This window comes from Acanthaster planci, linkage group LG01 (assembly GCF_054643075.1).
Source record: "Acanthaster planci isolate LZ-2023a linkage group LG01, COTS_SCS, whole genome shotgun sequence".
Taxonomy (NCBI): Eukaryota; Metazoa; Echinodermata; class Asteroidea; order Valvatida; family Acanthasteridae; genus Acanthaster; species Acanthaster planci.
The window spans coordinates 31,910,495-31,935,951 of record NC_141777.1 but is presented as its reverse complement, the minus strand read 5'-3'; the positions used below and the strand labels follow the sequence as shown (position 1 = coordinate 31,935,951).

General features: G+C 39.6%; 1 long non-coding RNA gene across 2 annotated transcripts; it reads left to right on the top strand.

Annotated features, from left to right (window-relative positions):
* Positions 1-13,376: 13,376 nt before the first annotated feature.
* LOC110976822 (uncharacterized) lies at positions 13,377-25,246 on the top strand. Of its 2 annotated transcripts, none has more exons than XR_015426036.1 (3): positions 13,377-14,170; positions 23,182-23,351; positions 23,982-25,246. It is a non-coding gene; the product is annotated as an uncharacterized LOC110976822 (long non-coding RNA). The 2 variants fall into 2 exon arrangements; XR_015426037.1 differs by lacking the exon at positions 13,377-14,170 and adding an exon at positions 21,909-22,806.
* The last annotated feature ends 211 nt before the right edge of the window (positions 25,247-25,457 follow it).

Genomic DNA, 25,457 nt, shown 5'->3' with positions numbered 1-25,457 from the left:
TTTTTTTTCGTGTTTGAAAACCGTGTAAACAAGAGATGCGCTTGGAAAGGTCCCAAATACCCAAAATGCGTCACAAAAAGCCAGTTGACGCTTACGTGGCACCCCATGGGACGATAGCTTATCGGCTAATGGACCGCTGTGTATGCATCATTGTATTACCATCATCACTGCCACATAAACTGGCACAGGGGGGAATCAATAAAGTCCAAGTTAACAAATTGAGGCTGTCGGTAAACAAGATGTTTTCCCGACTTTCATACTGTGATCGCCAAAAGGTTTTGAGGACAGAGAAGCAGTGTAACCAAAGACAGTTTTATCTACCACGGTTTCTTGTGAAATCGCAGGATGGCATTTAAAGAGGTTTGGATATTATTCAACACACAAAGTTTAACGTATACATATACATAATAATTATTTGGGTTTAGTGATGATATAATAACTTCCAGTGTGTTTAATTTTTACATATCAACCTAGTAATAACATTGCTTACGTAGTCATATTTACGCGTTAGTTGCTGACAAAAAAAGGTATGTTTATCCCGAGATTTCTGAGGCATCGAGTTTTCAGTTTAGAAGTAGTTAAAGGTATTTGACCACATTCCCAAACGCTTTCAGGAAAAGGCGTAAATACTATCCCATATTGCAAAAGTCCGCTGGAGATGATTGGAGTGCGCATTTGGCTTCTCTCTTTTTGGGAAACTTGATCAATTGAAAATAGCGCTCAGGAATTTCAAATATCAACAAGTAAACCTATAAACACAGAGATCTCCTATAAGAGCAGTCTACAGGGGATTCAACCGTCAACGGTACGAGATTTTGTTGAGGGATATAAAGCTTTATTTCCGTATTGACCAGCGGTTGCTGATTAATAATGGGAATGAGTCTCATCCTGGGAGCTGACAAAACTGCAATCAAATCCGGGCTTTCTCTCTCTGTTCCATGCGGAGGAACCTTAGCAGTCAGGTCCTGATCTTCGGGTACGATGCCGCCTCTTAATCGAGGCCAAACTTGGTCAGGGTTGGTCAGGCGATGGATACGAAGTCCTTATTTTGAAAGCTGTCTCATTCGATGTGCTAGGTCGTCCGAAACCACTTAACGCGAAGATCGGGACGAACTCCATTGTTTGTTCCCTCGTTCATCAGGGTAACGACTTCGTTTGCTTGATGACCTTGCACGGACGACAAAGCGTCAAGACGGTGTTAGATTCTCAGGGACGGTGGTCAATCATGTCCGAAAAGACGCCAGTGAATTCATTCTCCTAGACAAATAGCACTAGCATCCTAGCTTGACCCCCCAATTAGCTAACAGCTGCAGTAAGCCAGTTCCTGACCGTGTTATTACTTTTTTGACACGGTTCGCGCCACTTTGACGGCCTATACAGAGCAAGACGACGTTGCTGAAAAATGATACATATTAGAGTATTGTAAAGGTGAATTACACAGCACAGAAAATAAAATATTTTTTTAAATCTGACTGGTATTGCAGAATAGTTCCCCACTAAATTTTTGGACCCGAAGTGGAAATATCTAAAAGGCCTATGAATAATATATATGTTAAGTTAACCCTAGAAATCGAATGCTGTCTACCATAGGTCTTTTTCATCCCCAGTCTGATATTTTCACATTACAAAATTTTGAAATTGACTTATGTCAAATCAGGACTCCAGGTCCTTTTGTTCCTCGTATCAGAACTATTAATACGGTATTATGTTCTTAAATAATTTACTTTTCAGGAACATCTGAAATATAGCCTCTGCATTGTTATGGAAGTGAAATAACATTTACCATTTTCCCAAAAGAAAGGTGATCTCCAAATTAACACAGTCCAGCGGCATACTCAAGCCCCGGCTTCCACTTTAATTTTTGAATATTCGATTGAGATTATTCACCAGTATCCTTCAAAGTTCCGGATTGGGGGTCGAAAGATGGTAAGCAACTGCTTTAGCATTCCGCCCTTCGGGGGTTGGAAATTTAATGCCGATGTATTTTCCTCACATGTTAATTTTTTTCAAAATTATCTAAAATAAGGGTTCATATTACTTGGATTATTTCTCAAACGGCCGCAGGAATCAGTGGAAGCCCTGATAAACAATACTGCCGTCTGGTTTATAATGTTTACATGTGTGTGGGCTGGTACTGTGTTTCTTCCCTCCTTTGACTTCATCGTTCACCACGCTTTAATGCAAAGTGAATTGAAGTTATAATCTTCAAAAAAAAAAAAAAAAAAAGACTTTCGTGGACTATTAATCTGTTCCTCGATCAAGTGAACTGTAGTCGAGTTGTTATAAACTGGGTCTTGGTCTAACCTGATCACTGGTTGACCTAACAGCGAGACTTTATGTCAGGCTTTTCACCTTTTGCATTGGCGTCAATTATGGATTCTTAGACAACCATTACTCCCTCTTCACCACTGAAGTGGCAAGGCAGGAACCAGACAGGGTGACTTCTGATCAAGAGATTCACAGATGTTGTCTCCTTCACATAAAAGAATGAAGACTAGAGAGAAGCTGTCTGTTTTTTCCAGAACTCAGCACAAAGAATGCGAAAACATTCACTGAATTTTACTTCCGCGAATGCAGTTTTGTGTATTTCAACCATACAAATATCTTTGCGGTCAGGTTTTAATTTCATTTAAATTCGGTTTTCTGAGTTTTAAGGCTTTGCCGAATTTTCGACGTCCAGGGTAAGGTACTCCTAACAAAAATCGACAATGTCGTTTTGTATTTTTCCAGTTGTACAGAAAAAAGGTCTACCAGTACGATGTGTGTGCATAAATAACATCAACCTTGGCTTCAAATCCAGCATCAGAATCGTAATCGCAGTAACTAACCGTAATCCTAGTATCCGGAAACAAAAAAGGACATGGGCTTATTTCTTCGAATTCTGTGTTCCTTAATTAATGAGACCGTGGGCCCCCAGACTGTAGATGAATTTTGTAATGCGTCTTTGATTTCTTGCCCTTTTCTTCATTTCACTGGCGCTATGTCCGTGTAAACTGGACTTTTTTTTATCAAAGTTATTAATTTTTTTCGAGTTAATGAAAGGTAACTGGTTTAACTTTAGTGGAATTTTTCCAACTTGAGCGCCTCCAAATTGAAATTAGCTGCAACTGGAATGCAAGTCATACATCAACTAATAAATGGAACTGAATGCTAAGTCCAAGTATCTATCGATGCCACTTAAGGAAGAAATGATACTGTGAAAGTAATGAATACAATTCTTGATCATTGATGATGTGCGGTACGAGAGTACGTAGTCTTGGCCCGAAGACGTCAGTGCTCGACGGACGGTACATAGTGCGCCCTCTAACGACTCAATAATTAGACCAGCGCGTTTGCTTGCAATAAGTGTCACGGCAGAAAGGGCGGTTTCGCGTTTTCTTTATTTTTCCTGAGGAACCAGTAGGCAATCACGAAATGGTTCATTGTCAGTCGCACGACGGTTGTAAACATACGCTACGTGCAGAATTCACTTGTGAAGTGCGGCAATACTGCCTCTAGCTTTTCTACGCCCTGGCTGAAGAACAACCATGACAGTCTCACCACTGACCGTACGAATATGCCACCAGCTCCAAGTTGAGGGCGCTATAATTATGGGCATAGCAGAGCTGTTTGCGACAGGAGAATCTCCTTTATTGGAACCAAAATGGTGGATTATGCGTCCATGCACATGGAAAATTCACACACAGTAGCTGCTTGCTGCACTGCACAGATAAATGGAAGTCATTTTGGTGCCAAAGTCTGAAGTTGGCGCTACTCTCTCTACAGCTCTGAGGCATCGCACCGCTTATTTGTTGCACTTCAATTAACCGTAGCCTAAATACGGTCTTGTGTCGATTCAAAGTGTAGCTGCATTCAGTTTGGTCAGACGCATGTTTTTTGCAATTTTGTGCTCTTCTCAGTGAATGAAACTCTTTCATATTCCCATTTGGTTAAATGATTTTGAAAAGTGAACTTTCAAGCACTTAAAATAATCTGAGCTTTCCAGGACAACTGAGGGTGCTGTTGCTATGATGTCATCCAGGGAAGACAGTTCAGCGCCTAGTTTTTTTTTCTTTTCAAACTGTGAACCCAGAATATACTTATGAAAATATTTCAGAGTAAAGCGTTGATGCTCGCTTCTTTCTATGCAAATAAATAACAATGAACTGTAGTCCAGCAAAATAATTACGAAATTGCCTGGCCTTTTGTGAAAAAACTAGTGTAGCGTTGAAGCTTTCTTCCTGGGATGGTATCACAGTTTTGCTCATCAATATAAAAATACTCATTAGCATGAAAACCAAAACGTTAGTAAAATACCTTTGAACCAATGAAAAAAAGTTGAAAATGAAGTTAACTTAATAGACACAAAGGTGCGTTGTATTAAAACAAATTGCTCGCATTTACCCTTTGAATTTGTCCTCGTAGCAGGAAGAATACGGATGCATTTCCGTATAAGCCTGCTTTTGTCGATTCCATTCCAGGGGAAAAACATCAAATATGAACAGATCCCAAGTGCTTGGTCCTGCTACATGTATTTTGTAAATCATCTTCCAACAGTTTGTTCCTTATTTACATGACCATCGGTTAAAAAAAAAACCTTGCGTGACATTCAGCCGAACAATGTGTCAAACACTCAAGGGAGCTCGGAAAGATGTATCAGTTTTGTGTTGATCACGTGGCCTTTAAGAAGCAACTGGGTTGTGAAATTTTACCCGCACGTCACCTACGCTTCGTTTCCTTTCGGAGTCGTCATGCCTCCCGGATGTGGGTTAAACATGCAAGGGCGACTTGAGGCATTACGCTTGAATAAAAAAAAAATGTCATCGGTCGGCCAAGCAGTATCTAACAGCGACAGCCTTCCGTTTTATTATTGACACATGGTGCGATCTTGTATTAAAAAGAGAGGACTAAACTACACGGGGAGGGAAGAGGGTCCGCGCCTCTTGAATGTTTAAATTTAAAGTTTACAACGGAGACGGTTAAGAATACACGTTAAGCACAGACATGCATGCCTTTTTCATCTGGGTTTTATTGTCACGAACTGTAACACTGTAATGAAAAATGTCTGAGCTTACCTGTAGGAATTACCGGTAACCTAGCAATTGTAGGGGCTAAGGACTGTGCTTCTGTCGCGCCGAACTTAAATAATTTTATTTCTTAAAGTTAGCACAGCGGTAACCCCCAATTCGGATCGACAAACAACACCATAAAGCCTTTAGCTCAACAGGGTATACCACGTTGCAGCTCTTGCCACACTCATTTCAATTACGTGTGGTACGGAAGTGGTACGGTTGTGGGGCCAATTCTTATTTTGGAAGATATTTTTAAAAAATGCTCTTCTTAAAAAATTGTCCATACTTTTCTGTCGAGTGAGGGCGCTATTGCGGGGATGTCAGTCAGGGAGTCACTGTTTCCTGTTAGATTGTGAACCAAAGATTTGCATATTGAAAACATTTTTGGGAAGGGGTTACTCGTCATCATATTGCATTCATTTCCACAGCTTTGAATCACCACAGACATATTTAATTTAGGCCATCAAAATGTAAGAAAATCAAGCTTTGTAGGCGCAAATCAGCGTAATATTGAGGTTTTCTTCCCGGTATGATATATTACTTTTTGCTTTGAATTTGTAAATAATCATTTGCATAAAATCCCTAAGACACCAAAATGCCCTTCTAAGTTGCTAAACAAACTTGAAACAAAAGTTGTATTGAAAAATCGCATTCCACAGACCCACTGACCATATTTTTCCATGATTTGCGGAAAATTTATTCCTTATGGGGAAACCTCTTGAATGGCTATTCGTGTAGTTTGGTCAATTTTTACACAATTGCAACGGTTTCATACTGTGACCCTTCGATTAACAGCTTGGGGCACACTGCTGTGGATATGAACTATCACATCTCACTACACGTGGAAATGGGGCCTGGAAATCTCGAGGTAAATACACACAGAATCCTTCCTGTGGTTGCTACGGTAACTTTAAGCATCAAATCTTCTGTCGCTTCTTGGAAGTTCGGGACGGCAAGGAGAATCTAGAGGGACATTGTAGAAATTTGAACCAGGGTAATCAGTCTTTTGCAGAAATGGCGCCAATCTAGAATTGTTTCCTTTTTGTTGGTGTGAACATTATAATGCCACGAAAGCTAAGTTGTTGCATCCTCGAGTAGGGCCTCTCTGGAACTCGACTAAAGAACCGGGTTTTTTAACCGTCTCACAGCTGGCGAATTCCGTCCCCTTAGGACTCGGACATCCCATATCCATTTTTTTTATCTCGGTGTACATGTAAAAACACTGGATAAAATATTGCAGAACGGGAAATTCAGTAACATGTCCTAGTAGATTTGTGCGCGAGTGTGCAGCATGTATCTGGAAGTACGGCTGAAAATTACGCACGATTCTATGGCAGTTGCCGCGTCTAGTTCCCATTAAGTCGTGTGTAAATTGCGGCCGTGGCCAAGTCATTCGGACACGGCAAATGAGCCAAAAGACAAAGCTAGTGGCAAGGTTGCCTAACGCGGGATGGCGCTAAACTGATTTTGTATTATGGTGCCTCTAGACCACTGATATGCACAAAGAGGATGCATGTGTTCACCACCATAGCGATATGACGAGCCTTGCGTCGGCTAACAAAAGTTTAACCTTCGTACTCTAAAAGAAGTGAAATACGCCACTTGAGAGAAAAAGTTGTGTAATGCAATCGGGGCGTTTCCTGATCGATGCGACCTAAATAAACCGACTTTGAATTTGTAGACACACCAACATATTATCAATGAAAAGAATGCGAATTGTTCTAATTTTGTTTCACTCCGGTGAGTAGGCACACAAACTAGAACAGTTTCCATTACTTCCTAGCTCCAAACGCCAACTTCGTATGAAGTCCACAAATTCACTCGGTGGAAATTGTGAGGAAATCACACAATTACACGTCGCCTTGAAAATGTACAGGCTGGCCATTGTTTTACGCATAATACAGTTAACGAAATTATTATTCATACACCTTATAAATTTTAGTTTTTGGGTGTTTTCAAAAGAATAAAAGGTGGGCACATTTGGAACATAGTTGAACACTTTTAGCTGTCAGATATAAGTGGCTTTGGTCTTACCTCATATGCATAACAAAGAAAATGCTACATTGTTTAAATTCTGACAAGCTCAGAATGATTTATACCCTTCTGCAAGTTATGGTATTTGGCCACATTCCTCCGAAACGCACATGCTCCAGGCATTCCTAAGATTCGATTCTGCATGTTGTTTTGAATATATGCAACAATGCAGATGCATTAAGAATGTCATCTTTGCAATTAATTTGCGGAATGTCATTGTCAGTACTCTGCTTCTTGAGTACAAATTAAAGTGCAATCGTGGAGTCTTTCTCCATTCAGTTGCTGTGAACATGGCGAAAACTACGGAGCTCAGCAGGGGTCTCCGCACAAGCCTTGTGAATGCCCACAAACATGGGGAAGGTTATAAAGCCATTTCCAAGCTCTTTAGAGTACTAGTTTCTACTGTGCAATGCATCGTCAAGAAATACAAGAAGCTCAGTACTGAGAAAAAACATCGGCAAGCGTAGGCGGAAGCCGAAGGTTTCCCTTCGTCTGGTTAGGAAAGTGTGTCGCGAGGTCATTTCCAACCCCAAAACAATAATTAAGGCACATGGACAACTTGGGTGAGATGGGCACCAAGGTTTCAACGCAGACAATCTGCCGCACACTGCTCAAGGATGGGCTACATGGGCGTTGTCCAAGAAAGACCCCTCCCCTCACTCACAGGCATCGAAAAGTCCAAGGTGCATGCTCGCAGGCCCTTTAACCTGAAAGAGCTAGAGGTCTTCGCCGAGGAAGAATGGGCCATAATTCGCGTGGAGCTGTGCCAAACCCGCGTGAACATCTACGCAAACTGCCTAGATGCTGTAATCAAGAACAAGGGCTTTGTAATTGACTATTAACTGTGATATTAACGATTATAGGTATGAACAGTGCTGAACATGTCAGAATTTAAACAATGTAGCATTCTCTTTGTTATGCAAATGAGATAAAGATAAGACCATTAGTTATTTACACCTAAAAGTATTCAACTATGGCCTAAAATGTGCCCACCTTTCATTCATTCATTCATTAGAGAAACACACAAAAAACTAAAAATCATAAGGGTTATGAATAATTATTTTGGTGTTAACTGTATTAATAGGTCTCTTGTTGCGTTGGCAACGGAATAGGCTTCTTTTTCAAGAACTTTCACTCCATAAAACAAAGACAGCCACCCATGCACAAAGAACTCGGAGATATTCCAACGTGGGAAATGTTTGCGTTGCCGGTCGTGTTATGTTTGGACTGCACATAGTGTTACGATCCCAGTTGATCCGAATCCTTTTGTGTCTCCCTGAAAAGGTACGTGTGGAATTTAGGCACGTTCCAAAAACCTATAAAAGACTCCGTAGTCATTGATTTCGCTCTCAGTCAGTGCCTATATGCTTTTAGCATGTGCGTTTCGAAATAGCCGGCGTTGGGTCAGCACCTCCTTGTCGTCTACGCCCCGATTACTGCCGCACCGTGGCCAAGGCTGACACCGCTGAGGGACCGTGGACCCTGGAGTGTCGTGGCTCCATGTGGAAGCTGAATCTCGGGGATCGACACTGACCTGCCTGTCTGAACTGGGCTGTTATGGCGCGGAGTGCGGAGGTGCTTGGCCCGACGACCGCGCCCTTTTAGCCATGGCACTGACTGGGCGGGGCCTAATTTTCTTCTGTTCTCTTGTTGGCTCCTTAAGGTAATCATACTCGGCCGAATATAATTTGCCTCTTCGCATATTAACTTGTTTTGCCGGCTTGCTAATTTTCAGTGTAATTAATTCTGCTTGGCTGTGCTAATGTAAATAATTTCCTTTTATGCTTTTGACTGTTCAAATTCACGATGCCTTTGCATGGGAAGTTTAAGTTGCAGCAAACCACTAGATTTACTTTGTTTTAATTTACTGCTTTGCTGATTCAAGTTAATAATTAAATGTTATTCCAAATTAGTTCCTTTATTGTCCTTTGCTCGTATGTTTTAGTGTCCTGATTCCCGTCTTTTGATTTTTCTTCTGCCGTGCATTCTCCGCACGTAACAATAGGCATCACATGAATAAATTAATAATTAGGAAACTTTTCAGAGCAGCCTTAAAGCATGGATAGCCATCATAATGTTTACGATTCCTGGCAACATTCAGAATTTCATACCAATAGAGAAGGCCAGATCGAAATATTGAGCTTGCATTTGTTAAATGCCATTGCATTCTAGGTATCAAGTTTCTTTATCGAATTAATATTTTAATGACAAACATTTTCAGCTGTATCAGAAGAGCTCTTGTATTTAACGAAACAATGTTACAAAAACATCGCAATTTAAAATTGCGCTCATGCACAGCAATCGATTAGTTTTGATATTTCTTGTGCCAAGTAGCGACACAACTGCATCGCAGGGTACTTGGTCAAGGTGCATGCGAAGAACGGTTTATATCTGGATAAACATTACTTTGGATGCATACATTGCCATTTGAAGAAATGCAAAAACAGCATTCGCAATAATTTTGCAGGATAATTTAACAGCTGTTTGAGGGAATGTCAACCATTTAAACAAATTTCATCGAGTTGTTTACGTCTCCAACTCTGATCAGTCATGAGAGCCATTATGGTACTTCTCTTCATTCTTTGGGTGAGTTTATGGCTGTTTTGGATTACTTATTTTGCAAATCATGGGTATAAGCTCTTCAGGTTTTATGCGGTTCCGCTTGGTTCGTTTTAGCAACTGCAAATACGGACAAAGATGCAAACGAGCTACTCAAGGGCAGACATGTAAACCGAATCATTGGGCTTCCCCTAAAAAATAGTTTTGTTTTATAAAGCAAACTCTTCCATTCGAAACAAACAAACAATGACAACAAAGAAACGAATAACGTCGTTCTAAAATCATACATTTGTGTGCATTGAATAAACAGCTTGGTCGTGCACAAGGATTGAGTCCCGCTGAAAAAAGCGAAATGGACTCGCAGGATGATCTGTGTCAGTTTCTGGAAAACATGATTTGTACCACAACCGACGATTGCCAGAGCACGGGCTGTCATGCGCTCAGCTGTCACTTCGAGAGACACAGGTGCCACTATCCAGAAAAGCACTCTAAGATGGTACTCGAGTGATCATAAGGCAAAAGAGGTACGTGAAGATCGCAGTCTGCATAACCCTTGCAAAACATGAAGTGCAAACTGAATCCTCGAGGTTAATTATCAGTCGTTTGGCAGTGGCAGCGTGTATATTTGTAGGCCTTGCACATATCCCACCGTTATTATCTTGCTCCCATAGGTTTGCTTTATTTGTCTGCGTGTGGTATTGTTGCATTTATGATGATGAACCAGGATGGAGATTTCTCTTGAAGGTTGCTTGCTAGACAGTGGACACAGCACACTACCAACAATTCGTGTAATCTTAGAGCGTAATGCACAAATTATATTAAGGCATACTATCATCAGTCATCGCCGGCAAATTTAACTGAACGATATTGAGTCGGCCACGTGCGAAGTAATTACTTTTCGGACTTTGAAATTCTTACTGTGACAAATCTTAGTCTAGTTCTACGCCAACATGATCGTTATGACTTTTTATTCACGACGTGGGAATCAGACCACTTTAGAATTTCGGATTTTCTTCCCTTGAAAAAAATTCCATGGCGACGAATCAGAAAAATTAAATGTTGGAATCAATATTTGAAAGTGACAAAAGGAAATTATTCTTAATAGCGTTTAGTTACGCTTAGCCGGCGACAGCTAAATATCCACAGTCTTATTGGGATCATAATTTTTACAATGTCTTATTTCTGTTATTATCATTGCAATCAACAATGGTACCAGGGAGTTATTTGTAAACAATGTTTTGATTTCTATAAGTCAAGCTCATTATGGAAAAATGAAAATTTGGGCTGATCTTTGAAATGTAAACGCCAGTCACCCACAGCATGTATGACAAGAATATAATGGGATCTACAACATATCCTCACCATTACACATGCGACAAGGGAAACACTAGTCGCCCACGTTGAAACATAATTGTGGAAGTTTTGGCTTGAGTTCAAAAAGATACCAAGGAATTGGTCAACATAAGAATTCCCTAGCATGAAGGTCAGCACCAGTTATTAGCCACTAAACGAGCTGTGCCGGTCGCCGAGTCTGTTAACGATGGCAATCTGCCGAATTATATCATATTTTGGTTAGTACGAGATGGAGATGGCGTTCGAGACATAATTTAGATGAAATGCAATTTTTAAGAATGCAACTTTTAATTGTCTTTAATATTTAACGGAAATGAAGCTTACTTCGTGATCAATTCATCATCGTTTTGTGTTTATGGAAGGGCAAAAACGAAAACGACAATCGCTTCCATGCTTAGAACGGTGTTCAAAATCTGCGTGTTCATATCACAAATTCTGGTCGAGTTAGTATACCCAGCAAGAAATGCGACCGAGGGGTATCCCCCAACATGTCCAATGCCTATACACATTCCAGACTATTGTTACTTAACACATCCCCCAAGATGTCTGAAAGGAATTCCCCAGATTCCTGCGAGACAATGACCAACACAAAGCAGGGGGGGTTCTCTCCACCTCATACCTTGCTGCATATGTATACGAGTTAGCTTTCAGACCGAGGACAAAACGACAAATACAAGCGTTGAATTTCTCTGTCATTTTCCTAAGCCCGTATGGTAAAATCACGCCCTTCTCCGAAACAGACGAGAATTGACATCTTTATAGACAAGTAACGTTTCCAAATGATTTCATGGAATCGGACAACTGAAGACCAGTCCTGAGTAAATGTCCTCTGTAATTCATTCTCAGGTATCCATGGATTCAGAACAACGGTTCCTGTGCAGGATGTCTACATGGTACCACACAAGATACCAGATACATACCAGATTTGGGGGGTTAAAGATGTTCTTTGTCGCTTACTCACGAGATTGTTAATCACTTTTATTCAACACCTTAAGAGGATACTTTTTAAAGAAAATGATGTCAAACTGATTATAGTAATCAAAGGTTTGGTTTCTTAATTAGATAGCTTAGATCATTAACGACGCGTGTAATGTTTGGTTCAGTAATGGCTTGTCTTAGTTAATCTGAGTTAAGAATTATACCTTTATATGTTGATCGACAAAATGTAATTTCTTTTGATTTGGAAATATAGGTTTTGTTGGGTGGTTCAACAAACAAAAGGCTGTACTGTGTCGTAAAAACAACGTAGAATCCTGCATGTAATAGCAGTTTTGCATGTAACAGAAGCAAAGTAAGAATACTACTATTTATTAAGCTGTATTCAATAAACTGTGGACACATGTTTACAAACTATTTTTCAAATCTGAAATTATTCTCATTCTAAGTTGTTCGTGTAATAAAAAATTTCAGAATATTTCAAAAATCTCGCTTACCCAAATAGCTTTGATATCTTTCAGAGGTCACAACTTTATCCCCAATGTTTTACCCTTTGCCTGACGAAAACCGGCCATTGCGTTTTTACACTACATCTTATCTTAAAATTGTTATTTTCTAGTTTGTTCTTAGATTCTAAATTTTCTCTGGGAGCTGTCTGCATAATATGTTTGATTCAAATTATGTCAGTTATAAATATCATTGTTAATCATTTACATATCACGCTTTCATTGCAAATCTACGTTCAGTTCACTCAGTTTGAGCTTCTTTTCTGCTTCAAAATTGAAACTTTTCACACAAGACCATGGCCAATAGCCGTTGGGTATACTTCAGTTGGGAAAAAATGGCACACGGCACCTGCACTGAATTGCAAATACATCATTTGTGTACTTGGCAAGTGATAATTATTTGGCGAATTGATTTAAGGAATACTGAAATCAAGGGAATATCTACTGCAGAGCCCAACAGACTGTCGAGGGTCCTAACAAAAAGCACCAGACACCTTTAAAAAAGCGGGACGCCCTCTTGCGACATGTTTTGGATGGATGGAAAGCGTTTATGATGTCCGTAGGAAAGTACTCTTACACAAGGTGTAAATGCTGAGTCACACTCTATTGTCAAACAAATTCATTGACTGCCGACAGGCCTGATTTCATCATAATGGTGTCTCAGTCCAGAATACTTTTGTTCAAGACTGCATAAACTCATGTCGCCCACGTCAACGACCACAATTAATCTACATAAAAGCTAGACATGCCAATTTCTGCCAGACTTCCGAAAATGCTACGCAACAGCTGAGGTGAAATTATTCCATTTTGGAGGCTGTTGACTAATCAATAGTTTGTAAACGAGAAAAGCGTCGGAGATATTTGGGTGTAAACCGGGCAGAAAAATGAATAGGCCCTTCGATTCATCGTCATAGCATCGTCATCCGTCAGCTGCACTCGGGCCAGCTGTTGGGTGCAAATGAGCTGGATTCGCATTCGTTTCTGTGAAGGTATAAGATTTATATGTATTTCTGTCACGATGCGCTTGTCAACTTATCAAATCTACCAGTGATTAATATTTTGACTGGAGAGGTAAACAACCCTGACACACTGAGTTTTGTCACTGAATGTACTGTCGGACGTTTCTGAATGTTACACTTTTTCTTACTGGTTGTTGGAATGGCGCTTGTTTTTTTTTTCGGGCCTGGCCCGAGTAACTGACCCGCTGATCAGTTACTTGAGGAAGTATCCCACAATGCAGTGTGTAAACGTGGCGGCTTATCTGAACGATGCGAAGGAGATTCCGTGCTGTTGTAACTAGGTTCAGAAAAGAAGAGGCAAATTTGCTCAAGTTGAATGAATTTATGAAATGAAGGCCATTATGTTGTGTATGTTATGTCCTTTACTTTCTGTAGTTCAAATTCGTGCTGAAAATTTAAATCTGCATAATGTTTCAAACTAGTCAGGCACCTTTAATATGACACTATTAAGGTTGACTTATCTGCCAACATGTGCGCATCGTAGTCAGCAGCATGGAAATCACTCAGCTTCAGCAAGAGATCGATATTCAAGGTAAATAACGTCAACGCTGTTGTGCAACGCCTACAGTTTATAGACTGGATCGAATCCGACAGTGAAATCGCTTGGATTCAAGAGTGCCTGCTGCCAGAGAAGGATCGTGTTTGTATTTTTGTCACAATGCACTTCGTCGTGTCATTAAAGTCGCTCCTACTTGTCATCCTGATTATCAAGGTAAATGACACGCCACTGGCCCTGTGCCATGGCCCCCATTAATTTCAATATTAGAACAGCAATTCTAACCTCTATCAGAGAATACTTTGTGACCTATTTACAAAGATTTTTTAGCAAAAGGACAGTCTCTAGGAAAGATCTTAATTGTACCCTTTAGAACCTAGGAAAATGAAATGATTTTCCAGGTAGGGGAATTGATGAAGCTAACAACGGCAAAACAATGCAACAGACCGGTGTAGGACAAGTTTGAACACATCACGTTTGATTCTCCTAAACTTTGTACATTCGGGAAGAGGAAAAGACGAGCAATTTCAAACAGCTAGACAGCATTTGGCTCGGTGTTCCCTTTGTGTTTCCAAAAGTGGACGATTTACCAGAAACAATGTACTTACACTGTTTTTAAAATGTGTAACTTGACCGAAGCAGTTTGAAGGAGGTCAAGGGATGGCTATTGACCATGTGGCGAATGCCAAGTGCAATGGAGTCTACGTTGGGCGTCGCTGTGGCAATGATGTTTGTGGGAAAAGCATCGGATGTACTCAATTCCGATGTAACCTGCAAAATCTCAAGTGTAAGGTGGACTTTGCTCAACGGATCTTCAAAAAGGCGTGAGGTACAGAATACGGGCCCCCCTTAAAAAATTTTTTTTAACTTCCAGCAAGTTAAACAATACCCTCGTTGACTACAATTTCGCAGTTTATTTTTCTGTCCAAAATTTTTATTGATTTTGTTATTATTTTTAGTGTTTAAATAGAATGTACATTTTTTTGTAAATTTGTATGGTTTTGGTCCTAGGACCATTTTATTCAAATATTTGATGTCAATAAACCAGAATATAAAGAAAAATTAGAAGAAGAAAAACCATTTTGCTATGGTATTTTCATATTCATTGAAATAAGAACTAAGAACAACATGGTTTGAAAGCCAAACTTTGCTTTAACGAAAAGGCATATTACTATACCCAATGTATGACAGACTCGCACGATTTCCATAAGTCAGTGACAGATCCTGGTTTCGGGCACGAAGGGCAAAAATTACATATCTAAAGAACTATTGGGCATTTTGTTTCATTCGTGAAAGTTCCTCAACACATAGAGAGGGTAGTAGTTCTGTTTCTGAAGTACGGTACTGGTGATTTCAATTCCTAAAAAAAATCAAATTGAAAAAACTTCAACATTAAGAGGGGGGTTAGAGAACCTCAACAGTCTGTGCACATACCTTCAAAAGGAAACAAATTGTAGTTTAAGGGCCTCCGTGTCCGTGTCCTTGCAATATTTAAGAAGAACACGGCATGCAAAGTATGCATTATTTTTGGAATAATTATTTCTGTAATTGTGTAAAAATCTTACTGCTGTTCTTCCTAGTTCACCGTATAAAGGAACGATATTCAGATCCACAGTCGTGTGGGGATCGGCACTAAAAGGCTTTGAAGGAAATGCTGGAAACAACTCGTACTTTATGACAACAACTATACCAAGCGAGGATTAAATGTAGTTGAATTTAGTCTTAAATTCGGTCATTAATCAGCTATGTGGTTGTTTTGCCTCAGTTTTGCATTTGTATGTCTGTTTACCGAGTTCTTCAGACGTAAAAACCAAGACTTTCTGATTTAACGACAAAAGGTATATTTCAGGGTTTATTATTTGTGACAGATATAATAAGAGAGCCCAAGCACTTAAAAGATGATCTTCTTTGAATATTAAGAATGATTGGGGGAATTAAGATGGTTCCAGGGAAAGTCAACAAGAGAAAAATCCAAACAAAGCGTTCTTGTGTCATATTTGACGGCAAATACAATTCTGCTTGACTCGTTTTTGTTTTGTTTAATCGGATTTAGTTTTAGGCCAGAGTTGGTTGGAATAACAGCTAGTCTAGGTTGTTAAGTGGTTACATCCGTGTACGGGATTGCACTCACAGTCTTTGTGTATCAACACTCATTCAGCGCGCTCGATATACTCCTCCCTCGCGTTTAGGAGGTCATGCGGATCGACCTCGGTAACGTTATACATGAAGTGCCCAGACCAGGGTAAGAGGCCATACACGATTAAATTTTGAAAATGAAATTGAAGAAGTCGAAAGCAACAGACACATGCTTCTTGCCTTTCCTTCACAGAACTTAGTTAATGGGCAGATTTGTTCCTACATTCAACCATTTGAATTATTTTCAACGGTTTCAACTTTCCTTCAGGACTTTATACTGGTTCCTGTCCCATTTACGTAGTCTCCGGGCGTCTTGTAGGCGCCCTCCGAACGCAAGGACCGGTAGCTGGTAGCCACTTTTGTTTTCTTAGGAAGGTTAGGGGAAATTATAATAAAATGGGCGTATCTTAATCGTTGCGCATGAGTTTTTCGTCTGGGAAGGTAGGGGCAATGATCAGAAAATGAGGAACACAAACTTTTAAGTATAAGGCTCAGCAAAATTGCTTTCCTGACAAACGTGCATGGCAGCTCTGTTAGAAGAGCGTCATGCTTAGAGGGAAAAACCCAAGGGTTCGAATCTATATATAGCCATTTTTTCTTGGTGGGGAATTAGTTAGTTGGATGATGTTTTTATAATAGGAAAGTAAAGCCCGACATTTACCTTAGCACTTCAGTTTCTAAGTGTCCACTAAATTGATCGAGCATGCGGTTAACCACACCCATTATGATAATTACCCATTACCTTCCTAGAGTAACGAATCCCGCAGAATCCTGCCCGGTGTATGTAAATCGACACGATGCTCACCCGATAGACAAAATCAAGCAGGAGCTGATAGCACATTTTGCTTTTTCTTCTACTACGTTACCGAAAATAACTTCACCATAAATTGTTCGTATATCTAAAAATTTAACACAATAACCACTAATTTGAAATAAATTGCCGGAAAATGATTTATCGATTGTAATCACTGAAAAATAAATTACCACACTCTGATCAACAGAGGCTTAGCAAGAATAGGTACTTGATTTTTATTCGCTTCCGCACTGAAACGACTGTCATGTATAAGCGTTGCTGTTGGCCTGACACAAACCTAAATATTCAGCTTCCTAATTGACCGGGCTTAATCGCAGGCCCGTAGGCTTGGGGGTTGGGGTTCGAAGGAACCCCCCCGCTCGCTTCCGAGTTCCCCTCTTTTTTATTTTTGTTTTGTTTTTTGCATTTTTAAATAAATGTATTTTTTTTCGGAATATAAGCTGCAATTTATACATTGATTCTCACGCGGAAAATGTCTCTACAGTTTATAATGAACTGCGGGCGGTTTATATGGCAACATTTGAAGAATGAAATCAGTCACTAAACGCTGCGCTACGCCTGCAGCGCAGCCGAACCCGGGCCGCCGCTGCGCGCCGCGGCCGGCCAGCCACGCATACCAGCGGCGCAGCGTTCCGGGCGCGGAGACAAGGCAGTCATGTTTTCATTGGTTACCGTTTACATTGGCTCTACTCACGTGTTGGAAATGAAGGAAACCAGTCCAGAAAGACTTGTAAATGCACCGTAAGTACCGTTTACATCTCACAGATTGTGTGGTATGTCTGTTCGTTTTTGTCTTTTACGGTTGTGTAATCCATGTTGTTTATCATATTTCTGGTCTTAAAAAGAATTGCTGCATGGCCCACCCAGCAAAGACACTAAAACAATTTCGAGGAACACTGGTTTGCGCGCTTCTCCACGTTACAATTGAAGAATGCGCTCCGGAGAGTGGCGCAGACCCTATGGGCACTTCGCATTTTCGCTTCGAACGTCTGTGTATGGAGCAATATTTTACCTCCAATTTCACAAAAGGTGAAATTTAATCGTCTCCAAATACTTTGATCAATAAATGTCGATTTCATATAACCGCTACAAAGTTCCGATGACATATTAATTTGATCTGATTTTCCGATTTTTTTTCCCAAGTGCAAAATGAAATGCTCCTATAAATATTTGTTTACCATTTTTAGTAGGTGAGTGGAGGTAATAATGATTTACTAGAATACACCACTCTTTTAGAACTTCTGAATTTTTTTGTGGGATTTTCTGAGATTTTTTAATAATTATGTTCATATCATTCACTCGTCACCCAACGCCAGATTCTAGGTGCTGAGTGAAGAGCAAATTCATATACCAGGCCAATTTACAATACGCGGTGAATATTGAAAACTGAAGTAGGGGCCTATGTAAGTCTATACCTGCATCCTTCGGTTTGCGACAAACATAGAACCTGTTTGATTTTGTGCTCCAAAGCACATTATGATAGGCCTTTGTATAAAAATATGTGCCAAAAGTTCCACTTTGGGGTTTGACGACCCCCCCCCCAGTATCTGGTCAGGCAACGGGCCTGAATCGCACACGTTCAACTGCAGCTAGCTACCGGTCCCTATGTAATAGGGACGGCGACCAGTCGATAAGGACGAGTAAGCGCGAGGAAAATAATCGAATGCGCTGATTGTTGGTTTTCTATTCATTTTATCTGTTTTGCCATTTTCCATATTCTTTTAGAGAAACTTAACTTAAATTCACACAAAGTTGTTCAACGATGAGACTTCGCTTTAGAGGAACCTATATGGTTGTAATCGAGGTAACCGTTATAAAAAGATATTATAACTTTTTTCAATAAACGCCATCGACAATTAAATGTATTCAGGCTTGTTATTTGTTTATTCAATGTTAGTTCCATTCGTCCCACAATGCTTCCTGCTTTTATGACGCAGTAAGCTCACAGTAATTTTGTCATTAATTTGTCCACATTTTCCCCTGCGGAATAGTCTTTATATAAATACCCATCTCGAGCAGAGGCACCCCTTCATCGGTTGAAATGAGCTATGTTGGTGCACTCTGAAAACTCTTGTGTTAAAATCAACACTTTTTGGTGTTATCAGACTATAGGATGTTATTTTAACACCGTTGGTGTTACTTTGCACGCCTATAAATGTTACAATGCACTGGATGGTGTTAAAACTAACACCAAATAACACCAACATTTTAACACCAGTGAAAAGTGTTGGTGTAGTCCTCTGATGACACCGGGGTTGTTAAACTTAACACCCCAGTGTTTGCAGCGTGTTAGTGTTCGTTTTGTTGGTAGCGACGTGATCGTAAAGCGTAATCGTGATCGTAATTTCGTAGTCGTTAATTTGTAAACTAGCGAAGTGCAATTCCCACCAAATGATCCTCCGTTGCTAGGAAAATTGTGCCCTCTCTTTGTCCCGATTGAGATGGGTAAGACTGGATAAGTTTGATGTTCATTTCTAAACTAAAAAGCAGTTGTGATTTGTCCGCTCATGAAAGAAATTGGTGGGGGATAAAATCAGGTTTATAATTAATTCAAGAAAAACGTTAAATAACAATGTTTTTCTTTGACTATTATGCAAAACTGCGATCAAAATCCTGCTTGATCAAACTGTTTGAACGTCCTAGCAATTCTAGGGTGTTAACTAATGCATTCATTAAATATCGACCGACAGAATTAGAAATCGTGGCTATGACCAGTCACTGAGTCATGAAATTTATAGGTACCAGAGAAAAGCATGGATGTTGCCAATCGGGTATCGCATCTAAAATTTTGCTATTTCAACCTCTTATCCTATCGAAATCGTGGCGGAAGAAAAGGCTCGGTATTTGCAATGAATGAAAGGGAACAGACGCAATAATTTTGGAGTACAAGAGTTGAATCTAGCATTGGTCAATCGATAAATCAAAAGGTATCAAAACTGACATTGATAAAATGTGGATACATAATATTTAATGTATGATCTTTTTCATTTAATGAAACAAAACCATATACTGATAAATAAATGATAGTTAGCTGCAAGTTGATATGGCATCATCGTATTTAGAAAGTAAGGAACCAAGTATAGTAATGTTATAATGTATAACACACCAAAAGCATTGCAACATGATCGCACATTCAGGAGTTCGCAACTTCGTGGAACTGGGTTGAGGCTGATACACCTAAGAGATGCAAAATATTGAGATCCCAAATTTGAGTGGTTATGGGAAACGCGACAGACTGCTGGAAGCCCTATAATATTTGAATCAGACCAGCTTGAGTCAGAATGGCTGTTTCGAATCCTTGTCATTTTGGTCTTGATTTTTGGATGGGTAAGCTCTGTCCACACCCCAAACCCGCTGAAAATGAATTACACGCATCATTTTATTTGTACTGTTTATATGTACAGATACAACGGTGTTGACGTTTTTGTTTTACATGTTAACACTTTATAGGTAAAAAGGGGTTGACGTTCCTCCGTTTGTTAAATTGTAGGTTTTCCCGGCCAAGTTCGTCAAAATAGCAGTCGAATTCACTGACATGTTTTTGTGTTCGAGTGATTCTTACCAGCTCTTTGCTCCAAGGTTTTCCATTTAAACTCAGAGCCTTCAATTATTGTGTACTTTGAGGCACTTATTTCAGAGCAAGGTCCATTCAATTTGACGATGCATTATACCCATCATACGGTATCGCTTCGGGTGAGTGGATGGAAGGAGAACTCCGGCCCAGGGTTTACTTTCGTTCTTGTCCACGGGCCATTATATTCGCACTCCGAGTCTGCAAATTTAAAAACAGTGTACATATTGAAGAAAACTTTAAGACGGAGGAATGCACAAATTCAGGTGTACAGAAAGAAGATTACATGTGTTGAGGTATGTTCATATAGGCCTATTACAAACGACAAATAATCAGATTTTAGTCTAATAATGATTGTCCATCAACAAATCTGGAGGCAATGCTCGTCCTGAACCTTCATCACTGACACAAAATCCCTTAAATAACCCCTAATTATTATTGACTAAATGCAGTTAACTGATTTGTAATTTCTCTATTTATAAAATTATACACAACAAAGACACACTTTCTCAGTAAGTGTGTATATGTAATTTATGTTTGTGCCCCCCAGTGTCCGTGCTAATTAGAAAGATCTTTATATATTTTTCCAAATCAAGTGCTGACTTCACTTTTGTATAAAGGAGAGTACAATCACATCCTCATGAGGTTAAATCAATTGAGAAGTTTTGCCCTTTGAATACTGATCTAGATTTTTTTGAATCTTTTTCTTACTAAATTGAATAAATAAATCTATCGTTAGTTTGGATGCTACACGATATACGAGTTCAGTCGGAAAAGCCCATGTTAACTAGCAACATTGGGGGGTGCAAACTCTGAGTGCAATTTGACAAATTTTTAGGAAGTGTTTTCATACTCAGTGTTCGTTAGAATGAACATTTCAAGTTTTGTATTTTTAATTTTTACTAATACCTTTTAAGAAGCTTTTACTACTTTTTAAAAGCTTCTTAAAAGGCATTAATAAAAATTTGAAATACAAACTTGCAGATATGTTTTTGTCGGGTAGCATGCCTAGGCAGTAAAGTTTAAAAGCTCTAGTCTCCGATTGAAAGAAATTCTCTGAAGGCTTTACAGGCATAGCATCCACCTGGGAGAATAAAAGAGTTTTTTCAACAGGTATATAAATATATCTGCTACCATTCGTTGATTTATTATTCATACGTATTACTCCTTGAAATTTGGTGTTCTTTCTTGCTCTCTTAGGCGTGCAATTTCTACTGAGTTGAACAGAGCCACCATCTCCCCTTGATAACCGCACTACAGCAGACAATACATCGTCAGACGACCGAAGACTTGTAACATGGGCGGCTGTGAAGAACTGCAATGCGATTTCCTCGACAAGAAATGAAAATTGGGGAAACAAAACGGCATACACCGATAGTGATACCATAGGAGTGAGTTATGTCCCGGTATATTTGAAGAATTGTTGAACATTTTAGTGTGAATTCATTCTGGTAAACCGGGGACTCATACCAAAAGTCGCGTATGTGATGTAGCCCGGAGGTTTGAAAACATATCCAAAGAGAGAAGAGGAAGATTAAATTTTCAGTTTTAATGTGGTGGGAAAATAACATTCCACGGGAAACCGCTGGTCAGGATTGGATTCGAACCTGGCTCATAGAGGTGGGAGGCAAGAGAAAAAAACCACTTCGCCAACCTGACCCCCCTGAGTAAATAAAATCCACACGACTGCGTCCTAGTGGCATAACTAGGGGTGCTTTTTGCATAATGTATCCATTTTCACAGTCCCTATTCTGCGGTCATCGCATTATTATACAGTCTATCTTATTCCGACGAATAAATTCAATATTCACAGCATTTAAATGCGCGCCAGATGACGCATACTTGCAATGCCTCACATCTGTTAAAGATGGTAAGAACTTCATCAAAATCGAAATCATCAAAAAGTACAAAGTATGTGTACCAAAGGTATCCAAATTACAAAGCCTTTTGGGATTTAATGACCCTTATACTTCCACAGATATTGGACTCTATGGTCCTGGTTTATGCATGCTGCACCATCTCACTGTTATTCTGAATTTCAGCCTCATCGACAAGTTACCGGCGTCTCATTTTAGAAATCAAAAGCAAAGTATACATGCTTGCATTCATCAAATGACAAATTCCGAAATCGATAAACTACAGTATAAAGACGTCGACCAATTACACTACGGAGCCATAAGAACCCGGACAATCTAGATGACAGTGTCATTGGCTTCGATGCAGTAGTACATGTAGAACCATCACCACAGCACTGCACTTTGAATCAAACCAACATCATTCAGTATGGTTTCATTTAAAATATTCTTAATTTCCACCATGATTATAGGAATGGTGAGTGTAACATTCTTTTTTCCTGATCTTTAGTTTCCAAAGATCTAAGCATATTCATCACTTGCAACACTACTGCCAGCATCAGCAACGAAGTAAGATGTCACCATTGTCGTCTCTGTCGTTGTCATCTTCAACGTGGTCATCATCATCATCATCACCATCACATGGTGTCGTCGTAGTCGGCGTCAAGTTCTTGATCACTTGCATCACCACCACTTTACACTATCACCATCACGGACAAAAGCATCCTCAATATTATTGTTTTCATCATAAAGGGTTGTCTTGTTTAATGTTATCGACGTTGTCTTAGTAACTCTTGCTGTCGCAAAAAATGTGTACAACGTTAAAGTCTCTCTTTACCCCGTTTCCGTCTAGACGGTTCTAGCCCAGTTGACCACTGCTGTGAGAGACCCTTGCTACGTGCACTTGGGTAGGGAGTGTCTGACAAGCAAAGACTGCAGGCTGGATGGGTGCAAAGAGTTAAAGTGTGACCTTCGTTCCAAGAAGTGCACAGTCGGGGAACACAGCGGCATGCATTTTAGCAGGCAAGTATTAATCTAAATGCTGCTTGGAACGATGTTGGAAATCTTCAACGATGTGTAACTAAATCCCGAGGGGCATGAGAGCGAAATGGCATTGTAATGTTTCAAGGAGAAACATTTATCTGGTGAGCTCTCAAAGTATTTCTTCAGTTCAGGTATTGTGCTTCACTGAGATGTACATGTATACAAAATGCTAAATGAAGAGGGGGTATTTGACCTTGAGTCTCCTTAAAGGGCGCCTCTAAGGAAAACGTGTTTTTTCTGATTTTATTTGTTCAAAAAACAGAGAAAACAAAGGGAACCCTCATCCTGTGTTCGTAAGGGATAATCCCTTGTGCATGCCAAACAATGCATGTAGCCATTATTTTCTCTGTTTTTTCCTGAACGACGCAGTCTTCATTCAGAATTCGTATCTTGGCCCGAATAGAAAAAAAACCTTTTTAGCTTGTTGTAGTTGCGCTCTCAAGACAAATGAAACTGCGTTGATTTGGATGCTTTCATATTAATTTGAACAGATAAAATCAGAGAAAACACGTTTTCTCGGGCGTCCTTATAAAAACGCATTGCCTTCCATTTCTTTGTACAGCGAGCACTTTACCTCCGATAAATGGGTTTCTTTTTTTTTGTTTTTAGTGGCAACAAATAGTGAAAAGGCGTCACCCACCTGTCGTTCCTGCTCACCGCTATTCAAGTGATACGGAGAAGGTTGCAGACGTGTACGCCGTTGATATGGAGTCACTTTAGTAGATAATGTTGAAATGTTTGTAAAATTTATAGGATAACACTAAAATAAAGAATAGAGTGCATAAGCATTCTGGCCATTCACTCTGGTGATTTAGTGGGACAAACAGTCCTTTTGAACTAACCCGAGAGGTTTGTGAGGCTTATCCCTCCAGCGTCATTTGTTAACAATTCATTATTATGTTCTGATATTCTGTTGCAGTCAATTTCCATCACTGTACTTTCTAGTCAGATGTACATGTACATGGATTTCCTTGTGCGTGATGTATTTTTTCCCGTGTACTTTAATATACATGTAAATTGAATCCAATTGAATCCAGTTCAAGACTTGGCACTAGAGAATGTTTTCACAAAATACGTGAGATCATCCGGTTCTGAAAAGTCATGGGAAAATGTCGACATACATTGTCATAGAAAAATATCGATGAACATATTGATTACAAAATTAACTTTTAACTTTGACAAAATTCTCTTGTATGGAATTTTTTTCCATAACTTTAGAGCCATGATATGAATTCTACTTAGGCCAAAAAACCCTCTTTTTCAGAATGACGTTATTTCTGTTTTAATATACATTTTTATCTTGGAACCAGACAAACAAGGTGGTCTTAGGTCCTGTGTACATGTACAAGCTAACAATAATTTTAAATACATGTAGTAAAAAGTTCGGGGGCCAGTCTATTTTAGTCTTGGTAGCGGCCGACATTACGTGCGCATGCAGTCGCGATGGACATCGCGCGTTATACTTACATCATTTCCAGTCTGAGAAAAAAAAGTGAGAGGAAAAAAAGAAGCGTCGCCGCACCACTTTTGGAGCCAGCTCCTAACCAGAAATTTTGTTCAGCTATTTGACTACTTTAAGTCAATCTCATCGATGGGCACTTTTTAAAACATTAAATATTTTCGTCGATGTTGCCTCGATGCCATTTCATTCACCGCTCATTAGAGGGTGTCCATCGAAATAACCCCAAAAATGGCTCACTGAAACTGCAAGAAAATTTTGCTCACACAGTCATATTGAAAGAAAATGCTGAAGAGCAGAAAATGTAATACTGCAAAATATTTGTATAGCTAATTTTAAAGTCCAAAACTTATTCTGACTTTCTGACTTGAAATATATTTATGAATAAATACGTGGTTTATCGGTCTTAAGATTATCAGTGATAATCCTTCTGCTTTTTTCATTGTAGGTCAATACATCGAATTCACGATTTCAGATTAAAAAACGATTGAAATAGACGATGATGGTCCTCGCCCTGGTGCGGACGCATGTACTGTTAAACAGTAGCATAAAAAGCGAATGCGGCTTCGGGCTTATTTGACGTGATGTTAGGGGGAAAAATATCAAAAGCTTTACTCACTGTCCCG